Below are 20,482 nucleotides of genomic sequence, written 5' to 3'. Positions count from 1 at the left end.
GTTGGGGCTGTATTATAGGCCTCCCAACAGTGAGCATGAGGTAGAAAAACCAAAAGGTAAACAACTTATGGAAAGATGGAGAGGCAACAGGGTAGTGGTGATGGGAGATTTTAATTTTCCCAGCATTGACAGGGATCACTTAGTGTCAAACGGCTGGATGGGGCTGAATTTGTAAGCAGCAGCCAGGAAAGTTTTCTAGAGCAGTATGTCAATCATCCAACTAGAGAAGGGACCATGTTGGACCTGGTGTTGAGGAATGAGACAGAACAGGTGGTAGAAATTGCAGTGGGGGATTTCTTTGGGAATAGTGACCACAACTCTCTAAGTTTTAGCATACCTGTAGACAAAGATGAGAGTGATCCTAAGTGAAGAGTACTAAACTGGACCAAGGCCAATTTTACCAAAATCCAGCAGGAGTTTGGAAATATGGATTGGGGGCAGCTATTTGAAGTGAAGTCCACATTTGATATGTGGGAGGTTTTCAAAGATATATTGAAGATAGTGCAGGATAGGCATGTCCCTTTGAAAACAAGGGATAGGAAAGGCAAGATTCATGAACCATGGATGACAGGAGAAATTGTGCGACTAGCCAAGAGAAAAAGGGGAGCGTACATAAGGTCCAGGCAGCTAAGAACAAAACAGGCTTTGGAGGAATTAGATTAGATTAGATTAGATTAGATTACTACAGTGTGGAAACAGGCCCTTCGACCCAACAAGTCCACACCGACCCGCCGAAGCGCAACCCACCCATACCCTACATTTACCCCTTACCTAACACTATGGGCAATTTAGCATGGCCAATTCACCTGACCCCGCACATCTTTGGACAGTGGGAGGAAACCGGAGCACCCGGAGGAAACCCACGCAGACACGGGGAGAATATCAGGACAATAGGACCATTCTTAAATGAGGAATCAAGCAGACTAAAAGGGGTTGTGAAATAACTTTAGCGAGAAGAATTAAGGAGAATCCCAAGGCCTTTTATTCAGAAATAAGAAGAAAGTAACTAGAGAAAGGGTTAGTCCACTAAAGGATAAGGAAGGAAAGTTGTGCATCGAACCTGAGAAAGTGGGTGAGATTCTCAATGGTTACTTTGCATCATTGTTCACTGAGGAGAGGAGCATGATGAATGTTGAGATTAGAGGCAGAAGTTTGTTTACTCTGGATCATGTTGACATAAGGAGGGAGGATGTGTTGGGTAGGCTAAAGGATATTAAGGTGGACAAATCCCCAGGACCAGATGTAATCTATCCCAGGTTGCTGAGGGAGGCGAGAAAGGAAATAGCTGGGGGTCTGACAGATATCTTTGTAGCATCCTTAAACACATCCTGTATTCACGAACATTTCTGGTTTTTATTTGTATTTTCTTGTGTGAATACATAACCAAACTATGTATTTTGTTGGTCAGCCATTTAATTGTTCCCAGTATAAATTCCCCTGTTTCTGACTGTAAGGGATCTTTATTTGTCTTCATCAATCTTTTTCTCGTTTTTGGACACTGGTTATATTTCAGTTGAAATACTGTGCACAGTCTGGACATCACACTTTAGGAATGATATGAGTGCATTGGAGAGAGCGTAAGAGAGGGTTAAAAGAATGATTCCAGGAATGAAAATTTTCAGTTGGAAAAGTTTGGAATGTCTGCTTTAGAGAAGCAAAGGTTGAAGGGAATTTTGACAAGAGTAGAGGTACTCAATCAGATCCACCATCCTATGAGATCATGGCTGATATGATAATCCTGAGCTGAAAAATTGTTGTGGAAAAGCGCAGCAGGTCAGGCAGCATCCAAGGAGCAGGAGAATCGATGTTTCAGGCATAAGCCCTTCTTCAGGATTCCTGAAGAAGGGCTTATGCCCGAACATCAATTCTCTCCTGTTCCTTGGATGCTGCCTGACCTGCTGCGCATTTCCAGCAACACATTTTTCAGCTCTGATCTCCAGCATCTGTAGTCCTCACTTTCTCCTAGCTGATATGATAATCCTCAACTTCATTTTTCTGCCTTTTCCCCTACAACCCTTGATTCCCTTACTGATTAAAAATCTGACTATCTCATCCTTGAATATTGTTAATGACCCAGCCTCAACAGTCCTCAGCAATGAAGAATTCCACAGATTTACAACATTCAAATACCTCCACATCTCTGTCTTAAATGGGTGACACTTTACTCAATTTGTGGCCTCGGTCATGGACTCTTGCACAATTTTCTCTTTCAGTGGGTTGTGAATGTCTGGATTTCTCTACCCGAGACTGAGGTAGATTGATTTTTTTGAAATATGGGGAGTTGAGACCTATGCAGAGTCAGCATAAAAGACAAATTGCGTCTGGAAAGATCGGCCATGATCGCGTTGATTAGTGGTTTCTCTTAAGCAGCAGAATGGCCTATTCATGATCTACTTTCCTATGTTATACATTATATTCTCTACAGTTCTGAAGACGAGAGGTGATCTCATTGAACCTACAAAATATGCAAAGGGGTGGACATGGTAGATGCAAGCAAGGTACTTCTGATGAGAAGTGTGTGCAGTTTTGGTCGCCATACTATAGGAAGGATGTGGAGGCATTGGAACGAGTGCAGAGGAGGTTTACCAGAATGTTGCCTGGCATGGTAGGAAAATCATATGAGGAAAGACTGAGGCACTTGGGGCTGTTCTCATTGGAGAAAAGAAGGTTTAGGGGAGATTTGATAGAGGTGTACAAGATGATTAGGGGTTTAGATAGGGTAGACACTGAGAACCTTTTACCGCTAATGGAGTCAGCTGTTACAAGGGGACACAGCTTTAAATTAAGGGGTGGAAGGTATAGGACAGATGTTAGGGGTAGATTCTTTACACAGCGGGTTGTGAGTTCATGGAATGCCCTGCCAGTAGCAGTGGTGGACTCTCCCTCTTTATGGTCATTTAAGCGGGCATTGGATAGGCATTTGGAAGTTATTGGGCTAGTGTAGGTTAGGTAGGATTCGGTCGGCGCAACATTGAGGGCCGAAGGGCCTGTACTGCGCTGTATTTTTCTATGTTCTATGTGAATCTTGAGAGCAGTGCTTGATCAGCCATGATCATATTAAATGGTGGAGCAGATTTTGCAGGCTGAATGGCCTAACTCCCTATTTCAAGACTGAAGTAATTTATGTATACAGAAAACAGCAGTACTGTCACTGGCTCTTGGTAACACTGGTGTCAACCATCCTCCAAGTAAGAGAAATAACTATTTATCATTCATTATTTCTGCCCTGAAACCATTTTTTCTCTCCAAGATGTCACTGATGTTACTGGACAACAATCAGAATGAAAGGAAATATCTTTAACATGGATCTCTAACGGTGTCAAACAAGGGCAAAGAAATCTCTTGTTGATTGCAATCTCCCTCCTTTCCTCCCTTAGCAAATAGGTCAATACTCCATGATAACATCACTTGGAAGAAAATCATGTTATAGTCTGCAAGTGTGTCTTGTCATTTAATTTCCCAAAACTTCTGTCAGTGACAATCCACAATTTAAGAGTATGATGGAGTTTTCCCTGGGTGACTTCATCTCAAACAATGCTCAAGAAGCTTGATACAATTTGAGACAAAGCAGATTGTTTAATTGGCATTTCATAAGACCATAACACATTGACGCAGAAATTAGACCATTCAGCCCAATGAGTCTGCTCCGCCATTCAATCATGGCTGATAAGTTTCTCAACCCCTTTCTTCCTGAACCCCTTGATACTCAAGAACCTATCTACCTCCATCTTAAATATACTCAATGACCTGGCTTCCACAGCCTTCTGTGGCAATGAATTCTATAGATTCACCACTCTCTGGATGAAGAAGTTTCCTCTCATCTTCATTCTCCACCTGCCACTCTCCTAACCTGCCCAGATCCTTCTGCAGTCTACCTGCCTCCTCAATGCTACTGTCTCTACCTAGCTTTGCATGGCTTGCAAACTTAGCCAGAAAGCCTTCAGTTGCTTCATCTAGATAATTAATGTATAGAGTGAAATGTTGTGGTCCTAACACTGAGCCTTGCCGAACACCACTTGTCACCAGCTGCCATCCTGAGAAAGACTCTTTTATCCCCACTCTCTTGCTTTCTGCCAGACAACCAAGCTTCTAGCTATGCTAGCATCTTGCCTCTAACACCATGAGCCCTTACTTCACTCAGTAACCTCCCTTTTGGCATCTTGCCAAATACCTTCTTGAAGTCCAGGTAGATAACACCCATTTCATTCACAATCTGAATCATTCACTCTCTCTACTACTAGCAAATTGTGACTGCATCCACAAGGAACATTTCACTAGCATGCTAAGCAAGGGGAAGAGTCATCAGAGCCTACTTAAGACATAATACAAACCTAAGAATAGATTTTTAATTTTATTAAATTGTGGGAAGTGGACATAGCTGACTAGGTCAGCACTTATTTCCCATCCCTAATTACCAAGCGTAAACCACATTGTTTTGAGTCTGCATTGTCCTGTTTCCACTGCCCCCCGCAGTCAAAGCACTACACTCAGAAACACAGTATGGCTTTACCTCCTTCATCTCTTCATTCCGGGCCCTGGAGAGAGAGAACGATTGCCCATGTGCACAGGGACATGAGTTCACGGTCTTCTCTGGAACAGCAGTTTCTCAATGAACTATTAATTAGGCTACCATTACAATCAACAAGTATCAATAGCAGAGACCAAGTCCTTTATTGTTATAGAATGAATGTTCTTAACCTTGTTAACCGGATTCATACAATGGATACTTTTCCCCTTGTAGCTGACCTTGCATACTAAATGCTTCCAATATTGTTAAATGGCTCTACATGATGACTGCTTTTCCACCTTGTTAACCCATTACCCTTGCCTCCAGGACCCCATTGTTCAGTGTAAGTTCTTATCTGATCTGAGTTATGCTCAGCTAAACCTCGTTTCACAAACTCAGGAACTTAACTCTTTCCCTGCCTTCTTATACCCTATACACATTCCCCATCCCTAATTACCCAAAGGAAATCACATTGCTTTGAGTCTGGACTCACATACAGATCAGACTGGGTAAGGATGGCAATTTCCTTCTCTACAGGATGTTAGTGAATGAGATGAGTTTTTACAACAATCAACAGTGGCTGTTTTTTCCAGACTTTCACTGAATTCAAATTTCACCATCTGTCATTGTGGGATTCAAACCCATGTCCCCAGAACATCAGGATGGATTATTTGTCCAGTGATATTATTATAACATAACTGTCCTCCTAGAATATCTTCAGAATAAGTTTTCAGCACAATTATATTCATTCACCGTGTTATAATCCCAGCTAATGTTTAGATTAGATTAGATTAGACTTACAGTGTGGAAACAGGCCCTTCGGCCCAACAAGTCCACACCGACCCGCCGAAGCGCAACCCACCCATAACCCTACATTTACCCCTTACCTAACACTACGGGCAATTTAACATGGCCAATTCACCTGACCCGCACATCTTTGTGACTGTGGGAGGAAACCGGAGCACCCGGAGGAAACCCACGCAGACACGGGGAGAAGGTGCAAATTCCACACAGTCAGTCGCCTGAGTCGGGAATTGAACCCGGGTCTACAGGCGCTGTGAGGCAGCAGTGCTAACCACTGTGCCACCGTGCCGCCCAAATTACTAGACAAGTCAGATGCCAAACTGAAATCTGGTTTGAAAGATCTTACTGGTTTTAATTAGCTGTTTTTTCACTGAAACATAAGCACGCAATGCTGCTGATTTGGGTTCAATAGTGAAACAGAAGCTTATTGCAAAAAAGAAACGAAAATGAAACAGAATAAGTCAAACTGGAGAAAGTAGCATAGAGTACAATAGGTGAGTGGGGGAGGGGATGAAGGTGATCGGTCAGGGAGGAGAGGGTAGAGTGGATAGGTGGAAAAGGAGATAGGCAGGTAGGACAAGTCCGGACAAGTCATGGGGACAGTACTGAGCTGGAAGTTTGGAACTAGGGTGAGGTGGGGGAAGGGGAAATGAGGAAACTGTTGAAGTCCACATTGATGCCCTGTGGTTGAAGTGTTCCGAGGCGGAAGATGAGGAGTTCTTCCACCAGGCGTCTGGTGGTGAGGGAGCGGCGGTGAAGGAGGCCCAGGACCTCTATGTCCTCGGCAGAGTGGGAGGGGGAGTTGAAATGTTCGGCCACGGGGCGGTGTGGTTGATTGGTGCGGGTGTCCCGGAGATGTTCCCTAAAGCGCTCTGCTAGGAGGCACCCAGTCTCCCTAATGTAGAGGAGACCACATTGGGAGCAATGGATACAATAAATGATATTAGTGGATGTGCCGTTGCTCCCAATGCGGCCTCCTCTACATTGGGGATACTGGGTGCCTCCTAGCAGAGTGCTTTAGGGCACATCTCAGGGAGACCCGCACCAATCAAACACACCGCCCCGTGGCCCAACATTTCAACTCCCCCTCCCACTCTGCCGAGGACATGGAGGTCCTGGGCCTCCTTCACCGCCGCTCCCTCACCACCAGACGCCTGGAGGAAGAACTCCTCATCTTCCACCTCGGAACACTTCAACCACAGGGCATCAATGTGGACTTCAACAGTTTCCTCATTTCCCCTTCCCCCACCTCACCCTAGTTCCAAACTTCCAGCTCAGCACTGTCCCCATGACTTGTCCGGACTTGTCCTACCTGCCTATCTCCTTTTCCACCTATCCACTCTACCCTCTCCTCCCTGACCGATCACCTTCATCCCCTCCCCCACTCACCTATTGTACTCTATGCTACTTTCTCCCCACCTCCACCCTCCTCTAGCTTATCTCTCTACGCTTCAGGCTCTCTGTCTTTATTCCAGATAAAGGGCTTTTGCCTGAAATGTCGATTTCGCTGCTCCTTGGATGCTGCCTGAACTGCTGTGCTCTTCCAGCACCACTAATCCATTATCTATCACATATTCACTCCTGTTTTCAATAGGAACTGCCTTTATGTACATGATAAGTACTTCCTGCAAATACTATGTACCTCTGTTTCAAATTTTGTTTGAATAGCAGATAGTGTATTGCGTGTGAGTACAGATTGGCCCAAATTTTTTCATCTACATTATTTCTAACACAAATCAGACAAAAAGTAACATAGTTACCTTCCTATGACTTTTTAGAACTGTTGTCCAAACTTATGTCATGCAGTCCTTGTTGGGAACAGCACAGAAAATCTGCAGAGAAGCCACACCTTATTTTACACCTTTACCTGTCACATTCCAGTAAATTAACATGGTTTAAACGTGCCAAACCTTCTTCGAAAGGCTGTAGAGAAGGTAGTTGCTTCTCTTTTGTGCTACTATTCAGAATGAAAGACATATTCACCAAGTTTTTACAATCAGCTCAAAATAATTCACTTATTCTAGAATAAAACTAGACTTAAAACAAGTGGCTAACATTTAAGCTATGAAGAGGTTGAATCCATTTTACTTAGTTAAGAGTAAATTTTTGGTCATATTGTAAAAGTAAATGGAACCATAAATAGAAAGTAGCATAGAGTACAATAGGTGAGTGGGGGAGGGGATGAAGGTGATCGGTCAGGGAGAAGAGGGTGGAGTGGATAAGTGGAAAAGGAGATAGGCAGGTAGGACAAGTCCGGACAAGTCATGGGGACAGTGCTGAGCTGGAAGTTTGGAACTAGAGGTACAACAGCTGCACTATCAGCAAGGATAGAATTGGCCTTGGATGAAATGCAGATAATATTTGAAAATTCTATGGATAATTAGCACGTAATGTAAGACACCTGGACAGAGAAGTGCAGAAATTATAATCTGTATGAAGTAATATGAATGATAAAGATTGGAGGTTTCTGTAGCACATCAGACTTACTTTTTCACATCACATTGATAAAACTGGTTTTCCTTACATACATGTGGAATAAATGATCATTAACCTGATTTGCTGGTCCTCTTAATTTGTCAAGTTATCTGATAACAAGCTATGATTCAGAATGAGAACTGGAAGAAATCCCTTTCTCCCAAACAGACATAATACACAAAACATAACACTCTTTGCAGAGATGACTCTTTTTTTCACAAAAAGACAAAAGCAAATGCACCCTTATGATCAAGAATCTATAAACAAAGGTCAGAATTTGATGATTTCTGACCATCCTTTTTTTTTAAAATCACTCTCAGAATGTGGGCTGCACTGGTTAGCCCATCATTTGTTGCCCAACCTAGTTGCCCAGACAGCAGTTAAAAATAAACCATATTGGTGTGAGTCTGGAGTCACATGTAGGCCAGATTATGTAAGGATGGCAGATTTCCTTCCCTAAAGAACATTACTCAAGCAGATGGGTTTTTCCAACAATCAACAATATTCATCATTAGTCTTTAATTCCAGATTTTTTTTTTACTGAATTCCAATTCCACCATCTGCCATGGCAGGATTTGAACCCAAGCTCCCAGAACACGAGCTCAGCTTTTGAATTAATAGCCTGATATTAATACCACTAGGTCAATACTGCCCTTCTGTGTTTCTTACCGTTTAAATTTTTCACAGCAGTAGACTAAAATCACACAAGTGTTACGGCACAAATGGAGCCCATTCCCTGGAACCTTGGTTAGACCCTTCCTTGAATAGTGTGAGCAGAGAGTAGTAAGGGTATGGAATGCTTTGCCTGCAACGGTAGTAGATTTGCCAAGTTTAAGTGCATTTAAGTCGCCATTGGACAGGCATATGGACGTACATGGAAAAGTGTTGGTGGGATGGGCTTCAGATTAATATGACAGGGCGACGCAACATCGAGGGCAGAAGGACCTGTACTGCGCTGTAATGTTCTGTGTTCTAGATCTGGGCCCCACATCTTAGAAAGGTATTTTGGCTTGGAGGCAAAATAAGTTACAAGAATGACACCTGGACTTCAGGCATTAAGTTATAAGGAAGGATAAAACAAATTTGGTTTGTTTTCTCTGACCAAAGTCTTCAAAACATTAGCAAGACCACCATTTGATTATGGCTGAAATGTTTATCAAGCTCTTTCTCCTGCCTTCTCCCTGGAACCCTGTACTAATCTAGAATTTAACTATTTTTGTTTTAAACATACTGAATGACTTGGCTTCCACAGCCTTCTGCAACAATCAGTTCCACAGATTAACTACGCACCAGCTGAAGAAATTCCTCCTCCTCTGACTTCTAAAGGGTTGTCTCTTCACCCTGAGGGTGTGCCTTTGGGTGCTCATCTCTCCTACTCATGGAAACTTCTTCTCCATGTCATTACTGTATGGCATCTCAGTAATTTGTATGTTTCAATTGGATTCCTCCTCATCCTTCTAAACTCCACTGAGTACAGACCCAGAGTCCTCTATTGCTCCTCATATGAAAAGCTCTTCTCCCCCAGATCATTCTAGCAAACATCCTCTAACCCCCGCCAATGCCGGTACATCTCTCCTTTGATACAGGGCCCAAAACTGCTCCCAATATTCCAAATATGGTCTGCACAGAGCATTATACAGCTTTAGCGTACATTTCTGCTCTTGTATTCAACATTGCATTTGCCTTCCTAACTGCCAACTGAACCTGTATGTTAACCTTAAGAGAATCCTGAACGAGGATTCCCAAGTCTCTTTGCGCTTCAGATTTCCAAGCTCTTTCCCCATTTAGAAAATAGTCTATGCCTCTATTCTTCCTACAAAAAATATGATCTAACATTTTTTCCACACTGTATTCCATCTACCACTGCTTTGCCCACTTGCCTGGCCTGTCCAAGTGGTTTTGCAACTTCCCAGTTTCCTCAACACTACCTGTCCGTCCATCTACTTTTGTGTCATCTGCAAATTTAGCAACAACACCCTCAGTTCTTTCATCCAGATCACGAATGTATAATGTGAACAGTTGTGGTTCCAATTTGACACCTACGGAATTCCACAAACCATTCTTAAAAAAGACCCCTTTATCCCTATTCTCTGCCTTCTGCCAGTTGGCCAATCTTCTATCCATGCCAGTGCCTTGCCCCTAACATCATGGGCCCTTATCTTATCTTAGCAGCCTCCTGTGCGCCACCTTGTCAAAGGATTTCTGGAAATCCAAAGAGATCTCATCCACTAGCTCTTCTTTGTCTAACTTGTCCATAACCTCCTCAAAGCATTCAAAACAGATTTGTCAGACATGACATACCATTGACAAAGCTGTGCTGCTTCCGCCAGATTTTACCATGCACTTCCAAGTACTCTGCAATCTCATCCTTAACAATGGACTCTAAAGTTTTACCAATGGCAGACATGAGGCTAATCAGCCTATGGTTTCCCACCTTCTACCTCCCTCCCTTCTTAAGCAGGGCTTTAACATTAGCCACTTTCCAGTCCTCTGGGACTCTCTCTGACTTCAGTGATTCCTCAAAATCACCACCAAAATCTCTACAATCTCCTCAGCGATCTCCTTCAGAACTCTGGGGTGTAGCCTGGGTGACTTCTTCAGCGCCTTTTCCTTAATGATGTCCACTTCACTCACCTCAGCACCCAATTCTCTTGAAGGGGCAGGACATTATTGCCCTCACAGCACTAGCGATCCAGAATCAATTCCACCCTCAGACAACTGTCTCTGTGGAGTTTGCATATTTCTGCATGTCTGTGTGGGCTTCTTCTAGCTGCTGCGGTTTCCTCCCCAAGTCCAAAGATGTGCAGGTTAGGTGGATTGGCAATGGGAAATGCAGGGTTACAGGGACAGGGTAGGGGTTGGGTCTGAATGGAATGCTCTCAAAGTCAGTGTGGACTCAATGGGCAAAATAGCCTGGATCCACAGTGTAGGGATTCCATGATTTTATAATTTTGGTATGTTTCTGGTGTCTTCCACTGTGAAAACTGAGTAAAATACCTATTCAGTTCCTCTGCCATTTCTTTGTTCCCCATTACTACTTCTCCAGCCTCATTTTCCAGTGGTCCAATGTCCATTCTTGCTTTTCTCTTGCCTTTCTAAGAAAAAAAGTTTTGCAATCTTCTTTCATACTACTAGCTCACTTACTCTCTCATTTCATCTTCTCACCCATTATTGCTTTTTTATAGTTATCCTCTGTTGTTTTTCAAAAGGCTCCCCAATCCTCTGGCTTCCCACATATTCCTTTTCTTGATCAACCTGATTTTCCTCAGCCCACCTGCATACTGAAGTGCTCCATTATTATTGTAATGGTGCCTTTCTTACATGCCTTTTCTATCTTCTGATTTATTTTCTTCTTCATATCCTGACTATTGCTACGAGGACTGAATACAACTTGTATCATGATCTATATATCACTTCTTGATATTGATTTATTGTCATTTCTTACCAATAAAGTAACCCCACCCCCTTTGTTTATCTGCCTGTCCTGTTAATAGGTCACATCTCCTTCGATATTTAGCTCTCAGCCCTGATTACCTTATAGCCACATCTGTGATGCCCACAACACCACACCCACCAATTGCAATCTGCGCTGCAAGTTCACTGGTCTTGTTTCATATACTGCATGCATTTAAGTACAACATCTCCAATCCTGTGTTGTCTGCCCCTCTTTTCTGGACATCTAAAGAGACTGTCCCTTTATCTGCTATGCCTGCAGTTAGATTCCTGAGCCTTTCCATACTTTCTTATTACTTGTACTGGAAACGGCTGAGCCCTCCTGCCCTTTAAATCTTGTCTACAATTTTCCATGCAAATGAACCCACAGCCCCCACTATTTAGTTTAAAGCCCAATCCACAGCCCCAACTAAATAATTTGCAAGGACTGTTGTGGTGGAATTGAAGATATGTACTATACCTTTAAGACAGTGAAAGTTGAAAACCAGTCATGAGACTGAGTACCAGCACAGAGTGTAAAGGATATTTTGGAGATGTAATATTTGAGCTGTAATTCAGATAATGATTTGTTTTCACAACCATTCAAATTCAACCAGTTTAAATTATGCCCCAAAATACTAAAACTCAAATCAAATTTGAATTATAAGTTTTGACAACATCAAACCAATGAGACAATCTGAAATTTTGGAGTATAAAAAGCAAGCATTTTGAACAGTTAGCTGGAGACAAAGAGCATGTACTTCCATCGATAGGCTGCCTGCACACCCTATCTGTAAAAGATACCTTTTTCATACGAAACATCTTTGCAGCAAAAGACCGAAGACGTCCCAGACAGGAAGTTGGACACACAAAGATGAAAACTGCTTTTGAAAACTGTAAATTGCTGTAAATTTTACAGGGGCTTTATTGGACCAGTACACTGTTACAGAGTGGGAGGTAGATAAACCGTTAAGACAAAGGAGGTTTGCAGTTGTAGTTGGTGTTGCTTAATGTTCTCTTTTGGAGTTAAAGAATAAATTGGAGTTGTGGAAAGTGACGAAGGATGTTCCAGGTTACAGAGAGACATGGATAAGCTGCAGAGCTGGGCTGAGACGTGGCAAATGGAGTTTAATGCGGACAAGTGTGAGGTGATGCACTTTGGTCAGAGTAACCAGAATGCAAAGTACTGGGCTAATGGTAAGATTCTTGGTAGTGTAGAAGAGCAGAGAGATCTCGGTGTCCAGGTACACAGATCCTTGAAAGTTGCCATCCAGGTTGACAGGGTTGTTAAGGAGGCATACAGTATTTTAGCTTTTATTAATAGAGGGATCGAGTTCCGGAACCATGAGGTTATGCTACAGCTGGTACGGCCACACTTGGAGTATTGTGTACAGTTCTGGTCACCGCATTGTAGTTATTGGAGACTCGATAGTTCGGGGCTCAGATAGGCGGTTTTGTGGAGGCGAGAGAGACTCACGTTTGGTATGTTGCCTCCCAGGTGCAAGGGTACATGATGTCTCTGATCGTGCTTTCCGGGTCCTTAAGGGGGAGGGGGAGCAGCCCGAAGTCGTGGTCCACATTGGCACCAACGACATAGGTAGGAAGAGGGATGAGGATGTTAGGCAGGCTTTTAGGGAGCTAGGTTGGAAGCTCAGAGTTAGAACAAACAGAGTTGTTGTCTCTGGTTTGTTACCCGTGCCACGTGATAGAGAGTCGATGAATAGGGAGAGGGAACAGTTAAATGCGTGGCTACAGGGATGGTGCAGGAGGGAGGGATTCCAGTTTCTGGATAACTGGGGTTCTTTCTGGGGAAGGTGGGACCTCTATAAGCATGATGATCTACACCTGAACCTGACGGGTACCAGTATCCTTGGGGGGAGATTTGCTAGTGCTCTTTCAGGGGTTTTAAACTAACTCTGCAGGGGCATGGGAACCTAGACTGTACTTTTAGGGTGCAGGACCTGGAGTGTAGAGAGGTTAGGAACCAGGCATCAATCTCGAAGGAGGGTGCCTGTAAACAGGAAGGTGGCTTGAAGTGTGTATACTTCAATGCGAGAAGTATACGAAATAAGGTAGGTGAACTTGCAGCGTGGGCTAGTACTTGGGAGTTCAATGTTGTGGCTATTACGGAGACATGGGTAGAACAGGGACAAGATTAGTTGTTGCAGGTTCCAGGGTTTAAATGTTTTAGTAGGGTCAGAGGTGGGGGTAAAAGAGGAGGAGGTGTGGCATTGCTTGTCAAAGATAGTATTACAGCAGTGGAAAGGATGATGGATGAAGACTCACCATCTGAGGTAGTTTGGGCTGAGCTTAGAAATAGGAAAGGTGAGGTTACCCTGTTAGGAGTTTTCTACAGGCCTCCTAATAGTCCTAGAGACGTAGAAGAAAGGATTGCGAGGATGATTCAGGAGAAGAGTGAAAGTAGCAGAGTGGTTGTTATGGGGGACTTTAACTTTCGAGATATTGACTGGGAAAGCTATAGCTCGAGTACGTTAGATGGGTCGGTGTTTGTCCAATGTGTGCAGGAGGGTTTCCTGACACAATATGTAGACAGGCCAACAAGAGGTGAGGCCATACTGAATTTGGTTCTGGGTAACGAACCAGGCCAGGTGTTAGAATTGGAGGTAGGTGAGCACTTTGGGGACAGTGATCACAATTCGGTGACTTTTACTCTAGTGATGGAGAGGGATAAGTGTGCACTACAGGACAAGAGTTATAGCTGGGAGCAGGGAAATTATGATGTGGTGAGGCATGACTTAGGATGCGTGGCTTGGAAAAGTAGGCTTCAAGGGAAGGGTGCAATCGATATGTGGAGCTTGTTCAAGGAACAACTACGGAGTGTCCTTGATAAGTATGTACCTGTCAGGCAGGGAGGAAAGAGTCGTGTGAGGGAGCCGTGGTTTAATAAGGAATTGGAATCCCTTGTTAAAGGGAAGAGGGCGGTCTATGTAAAGATGAGGCGTGAACGTTCAATTGGGGCAACTGAGATTATAAGGTAGCCAGGAAGGATCTAAAGAGAGAGCTAAGAGCAGCAACGAGGGGACATGAAAAGTCCTTGGTTGATAGGATTAGGGAAAACCCAAAGGCTTTCTATAGGTATGTCAGGAATAAAAGGATGACTAGGGTAGGAATAGGTCCCTTCAAGGATAGTAGTGGGAAGTTGTGTGTGGAGACTGAAGAAATTGGGGAGACACTGAATGAATACTTTTCGTCAGTATTCACTCAGGAACAGGACATTGTTGCTGATGTGAATATTGAGTCACAATTAATTAGAATGGATGGCTTTGAGATATGTAGGGAAGAGGTGTTGGAAATTCTGGAAACGGTGAATATAGATAAGTCCCCTGGGCCTGATGGCATTTATCCTCAGATTCTCTGGGAAGCAAGGGAGGAGATTGCAGAGCCATTGGCCTTGATTTTTATGTCGTCGTTGTCTACAGGAATAGTGCCAGAAGACTGGAGGATAGCAAATGTGGTTCCCTTGTTCAAGAAGGGGAGTAGGGATAACCCTAGTAACTATACGCCGGTGAGTCTTAGCTCTGTTGTGGGCAAAGTCTTAGAGAGAATTGTAAGGGATAGGATTTATGAACATCTGGATAGGAATAATGTGATCAAGGATAGTCAGCATGGTTTTGTGAAGGGCTGGTAGTGCCTCACAAACCTTACTGAATTCTTTGAGAAGGTGACTAAGGAGGTGGACGAGGGTAAAGCAGTAGATGTGGTTTACATGGATTTTAGTAAGTTGTTTGATAAGGTTCCCCATGGTAGGCTACTGCAAAAAATACGGAGGTATGGCATTGAGGGGGAGTAGGAGGTTTGGATTAGGAATTGGCTGGCTGGAAGAAGACAGAGGGTAGTAGTTGATGGTAAAGGTTCACCTTGGAGTGCAGTTACCAGCGGTGTTTCGCAAGGATCTGTTTTGGGACCATTGCTGTTTGTCATTTTTATAAATGACCTGGAGGAGGGGCTAGAAGGTTGGGTGAGCAAGTTTGCGGATGATACGAAAGTAGGGGGAGTTGTTGACAGTGAGGAAGGATGTGGCAGGTTGCAGCGGGATATAGATAAGCTGCAGAGCTGGGCAGAAAGGTGGCAAATGGAGTTCAATGTTGCTAAGTGTGAAGTCATTCACTTTGGTAAGAGTAACAAGAAGATGGAGTACTGGGCTAATGGTCGGATACTTGGTAGTGTGGATGAGCAGAGGGATCTTGGTGTCCATGTACACAGATCTCTGAAAGTTGCCACCCAGGTAAATAGTGCTGTGAAGAAGGCCTATGGTGTACTAGCTTTTATTGGTAGAGCAATTGAGTTCCGGAGTCCTGAGGTCATGTTGCAGTTGTATAAGACTCTGGTGCGGCCGCATCAGGAGTATTGTGTGCAGTTTTGGTCACCATACTATCGGAAGGATGTGGAGGCACTGGAACGGGTGCAAAGGAGGTTTACCAGGATGTTGCCTGGTATGGTAGGAAGATCGTATGAGGAAAGGCTGAGGCACTTGGGGCTGTTTTCATTGGAGAAAAGAAGGTTTAGGGGTGACTTGATAGAGGTGTACAAGATGATTAGGGCTTTAGATAGGGTTGACCATGAGAACCTTTTTCCACGTATGGAGTCAGATATTACAAGGGGGCAGAGCTTTAAATTAAGGGGTGGTAGGTATAGGACAGATGTTAGGGGTTAGATTCTTTAGTCAGTGAGTCATGAGTTCATGGAATGCCCTGCCAGTAACAGTGATGGACTCTCCCTCTTTATGGGCATTTAAACAGGCATTGGATAGGCATATGGAGGAAAGTGGGCTAGTGTAGGTTAGGTGGGCTTGGATCGGCGCAACATCGAGGGCTGAAGAGCCTGCACTGCGCTGTATTTTTCTATGTTCTATGTTCTATTATATGAAGGATGTGGAAGCTTTGAAAAGGGTGCAGAAGAGATTTACTAGGATGTTGCCTGGTATGGAGGGTAGGTCTTACGAGGAAAAGCTGAGGGACTTGAGGCTGTTTTCGTTGAAGAGAAGAAGGTTGACAGGTGACTTATAGTGACATATAAGATAATCAGAGGGTGAGATACATTGGACAGGGAGAGCCTTTTTCCAAGTATGGTGAAGGCGAGCACGAGGGGGCACAGCTTTAAATTGAGGGGCGATACATATAGGACAGATGTCAGAGGTAGTTTCTTTACTCAGAGAGTAGCAAGGGTTTGGAATGCTTTGCCTGCAATGGTAGTACATCCGCCAATTTCAAGTACATTTAAGTCGTCATTGGACAAGCAAATGGATGTACATGGAATAGTGTAGGATAGGCTTCAGATTGGTATAACAGGTCGGCACAACATCGAGGTCTGAAGGGCCTGTACTGCGCTGTAATGTTCTATGTTCTATGTAAATAGTGGAATTTGGGTAGTTCTCGGTTACTCATACTTCAACAGATTACAAGGTGAGGTGAGCTTTTCTGTGTGTTTAGCTTAAATTAGCAGAAGGGTTTACTCCGTGTCATAACACACTGCTCCCAGTATCATTCAGGTGGAGCCAGTCTCATCAACATCAATACTGGGAAGGAGGGAGTTGGCAATATCCTGGAATTCAAACCTGTTTCTCCTACATCAATCTTTGAGCCATGTGTTTATCTCTTTAATCTAGCAGATCCTGTGCCAATTTTTTCATGGTAATCGGAGTTTATTACCTTTTTGGTTATGCTTTCTAATGTAGCACCTGACGGCTCATATTCCCTTAGCAGAACCTTTTTCCTCTTTTTATCTATATCCATTGGTACCTATATGGACCGTGACAACTGGATATTTCCCCTCCCACTCCAAACTCCTCTGCAGTCCAGATTAGATACCCTGAGCGCAGGCACCAGGCAGGTGAGACATTTTGGGACTCTTGATCCTAGCCACGGACAATAGTGTCTATTCTCCTGACTACACTACTCACAATCACAAGTACATTACTCGGTTATCCTACCTCTTGAATGGTTCTTTGTTTCACTGTGCTATGGTCAGTTTGCTCATTCTCCCTACAGCGCCCACTCTTACTCACACTGGGAGCAAGAATCTCAAATCTATTCGACAAGTTCAAGAGCTGAGGCTCCTTCAGCACTACCTGCCAGATCCCTCTACTTGTCTCACTCATAGTCACACCCTCCTGTCTGGGACAACTGACCAAATTTGAGGTTGTTAATCTAAAGGGTGTGACTGCCTGCTGAAACACAGCATCCAAGTAATTCTCCTATGTATTGCAGTGTTCGAATGTCAGACTCTAGCTCATCAACTCTGAACCAAAGTTCCTCAAACAACCAACACCTGCTGCAGATATGGTCACTATAACCTACAATGGGATCCGCCAGTTCCTGCAGAAAAGGCAGGGTAGATAAAGATAAACTATTTCCACCGGTTGGGGATTATAGAACTAGGGTCATAGAACAAAGAACGGTACAGCACAGAAATGGGCACTGGAGAGGTCGGAAAGGACTGGTGAGTAGCTAATGTTGTTGCTCTGATCAAGAGGGGAAATGGGGATAATCTGGGAAACTATAGACTGATGAATCTCACATTAGTAGTTGGGAAGCTATTGTGGAGAGAATTCTTATGGATAGGATTTACACGCATTTGGAAAAGCATGGCCTAATTAGATTAGAGTGATGCTGGAAAAGCACTGCAGGTCAGGCAGCATCCGAGGAGCAGGAAAATCGATGTTTCAGGCTTATCCAGCAGCACTCTAATCTGGATTCTGGTTTCCAGCATCTGCCATGGCCTAATTAGGAACAGTCAGCACACCTTTGTGCAGGGCAGATCAGTGGTGCTGGAAGAGCACCGAGAAGGGGACATGAAAAGTCCTTAGTTGGTAGGATTAGGGAAAACCCAAAGGCTTTCTATAGGTATGTCAGGAATAAAAGGATGACTAGGGTAGGTATCGGTCCAGTCAAGGATAGTAGAGGGAAGTTGTGCGTGGAGGCGGAGGAGATTGGAGAGACACTAAATCAATACTTTTCGTCAGTATTCACTCAGGAACAGGACATTGTTGCTGATGTGAATATTGAGTCACGAGTGATTAGAATGGATGGCTTTGAGATATGTAGGGAAGAGGTCTGGGGAATACTGGAAAGGGTGAAAATAGATAAGTCCCCTGGGCCTGATGGCATTTATCCTAGGATCCTCTGGGAAGCTAGGGAGGAGATAGCGGAGCCATTGGCCTTGATTTTTATGTCGTCGTTGTCTACAGGAATAGTGCCAGAAGACTGGAGGATAGCGAATGTGGTCTCCTTGTTCAAGAAGGGGAGTAGGGATAGCCCTAGTAAATATAGGTCAGTGAGTCTCACTTCTGTTGTGGGCAAAGTCTTAGAGAGAATTGTAAGGGATAGGATTTATGAACATCTGGATAGGAATAATGTGATCAAGGATAGTCAGCATGGTTTTGTGAAGGGCAGGTCGTGCCTCACAAACCTTATTGAGTTCTTTGAGAAGGTGACCAAGGAAGTGGACGAGGGTAAAGCAGTAGATGTAGTGTATATGGATTTTAGCAAGGCGTTCGATAAGGTGCCCCATGGTAGGCTACTGCAAAAATTATGGAGGTATGGCATTGAGGGTGCATTGAGGTTTGGATTAGGAATTGGCTGGCTGGAAGGAGACAGAGGGTAGTAGTTGATGGTATAGGTTCATCTTGGAGTGCAGTTACTAGCGGTGTTCCACAAGGATCTGTTTTGGGACCATTGCTGTTTGTCAGTTTTATAAATGACCTAGAGGAGGGGCTTGAAGGCTGGGTGAGCAAGTTTGCGGATGATACGAAAGTCGAACAGCGAAGATGGACAGCGAAGAAGGATGTGGCAGGTTACAGCGGGATATAAACAAGTTGCAGAGCTGGGCAGAAAGGTGGCAAATGGAGTTCAATGTCGCTAAGTGTGAAGTCATTCACTTTGGTAGGAGTAACAAGAAGATGGATTACTGGGCTAATGGTAGGCTTCTTGGTAGTGTGGATGAACAGAGGGATCTTGGTGTCCATGTACACAGATCTCTGAAAGCTGCCACCCAGGTAAATAGTGCTGTGAAGAAGGCATATGGTGTACTGGGCTTTATTGGTAGAGGAATTGAGTTCCGGAGTCCTGAGGTCAAGTTGCAGTTGTATAAGACTCTGGTGCGGCCTCATCTGGAGTATTGTGTGCAGTTTTGGTCGCCATACTATAGGAAGGATGTGGAGGCATTGGAACGTGTGCAGAGGAGGTTTACCAGGATGTTGCCTGGCATGGTAGGAAGATCGTATGAGGAAAGGCTGAGGCATGTGGGGCTGTTCTCATTGGAGAAAAGAAGGTTTAGGGGAGATTTGATAGAGGTGTACAAGATGATTAGGAGTTTAGATAGGGTTGACAGTGAGAACCTTTTTCTGCTAATGGAGTCAGCTGTTACTAGGGGACACAGCTTTAAATTAAGGGGAGGACAAATATTAGGGGTAGATTCTTTACTCAGCGGGTTGTGAGTTCATAGAATGCCCTGCCAGTAGCAGTGGTGGACTCTCCCTCTTGATGGTCATTTAAGCAGGCATTGGATAAGCATATGGAGGTTATTGGGCTAGTGTAGGTTAGGTAGGCTTCGGTCGGCGCAACATCGAGGGCCAAAGGGCCTGTACTGCGCTGTATTTTTCTATGTTCAATGTTCTAGCACAGCAGTTCAGGCAGCATCCAAAGTGCAGCGAAATCGACGTATCGGGCATAAGCCCTTCATCAGGAATAAAGGCAGTGAGCCTGAAGCGTGGAGAGATAAGCTAGAGGAGGTGGAGAGATAAGTGGGTAGAAAGTAGCATAGAGTACAATGGGTGAGTGGGGGAGGGGATGAAGGTGATAGGTCAGGGAGGAGAGGGTGGAGTGGATAGGTGGAAAAGGATGCCTGCCTTGAAGAAGTTTTCCTCCTCTCTCTACAAAAATCTCAGGGAGTCCCTCTCCCACTGCAATTCCCAGGTCATTTCCTCTGCCCTGAAGCTCTTCAACCATGTCGTGAAATAAACTCAGTACCACAGCCACATTTGCCTCCTCAGTGCCTGCCTCCGTAACCAACTCATCCCACACGGACTCCAGCCCACCTTTAAACCAGCAGAGTTCGGACCCAAACAGGACGAACAGTACAGACTACAGATTCAAAAACACCAGCTGCAAATGTGTTGCTGGTCAAAGCACAGCAGGTTAGGCAGCATCTCAGGAATAGAGAATTCGACGTTTCGAGCATAAGCCCTTCATCAGGAATAAGAGAGAGAGAGCCAAGCCGGCTGAGATAAAAGGTAGGGAGGAGGGA

General features: G+C 44.2%; 1 protein-coding gene across 2 annotated transcripts in view; it reads right to left on the bottom strand.

Annotated features, from left to right (window-relative positions):
• Window positions 1-20,482, bottom strand: part of xrcc5 (X-ray repair complementing defective repair in Chinese hamster cells 5) — a 344,097-nt gene that overhangs the window by 287,819 nt on the left and 35,796 nt on the right. The window contains exon 1 of one of the 2 annotated variants that reach the window (XM_060827770.1): window positions 7,072-7,142. The exons of the other annotated variant lie outside the window; for it this stretch is intronic. The gene's annotated coding sequence lies outside the window, so the exon portion shown is untranslated. Of the gene's footprint in view, window positions 1-7,071; window positions 7,143-20,482 lie in introns of those variants that run through there. 2 annotated transcript variants of the gene reach the window in all.

This window comes from Hemiscyllium ocellatum, chromosome 7, assembly GCF_020745735.1.
Source record: "Hemiscyllium ocellatum isolate sHemOce1 chromosome 7, sHemOce1.pat.X.cur, whole genome shotgun sequence".
In the NCBI taxonomy this organism is placed as follows: domain Eukaryota; kingdom Metazoa; phylum Chordata; class Chondrichthyes; order Orectolobiformes; family Hemiscylliidae; genus Hemiscyllium; species Hemiscyllium ocellatum.
This window is presented reverse-complemented; position numbering and strand designations above follow the sequence as displayed.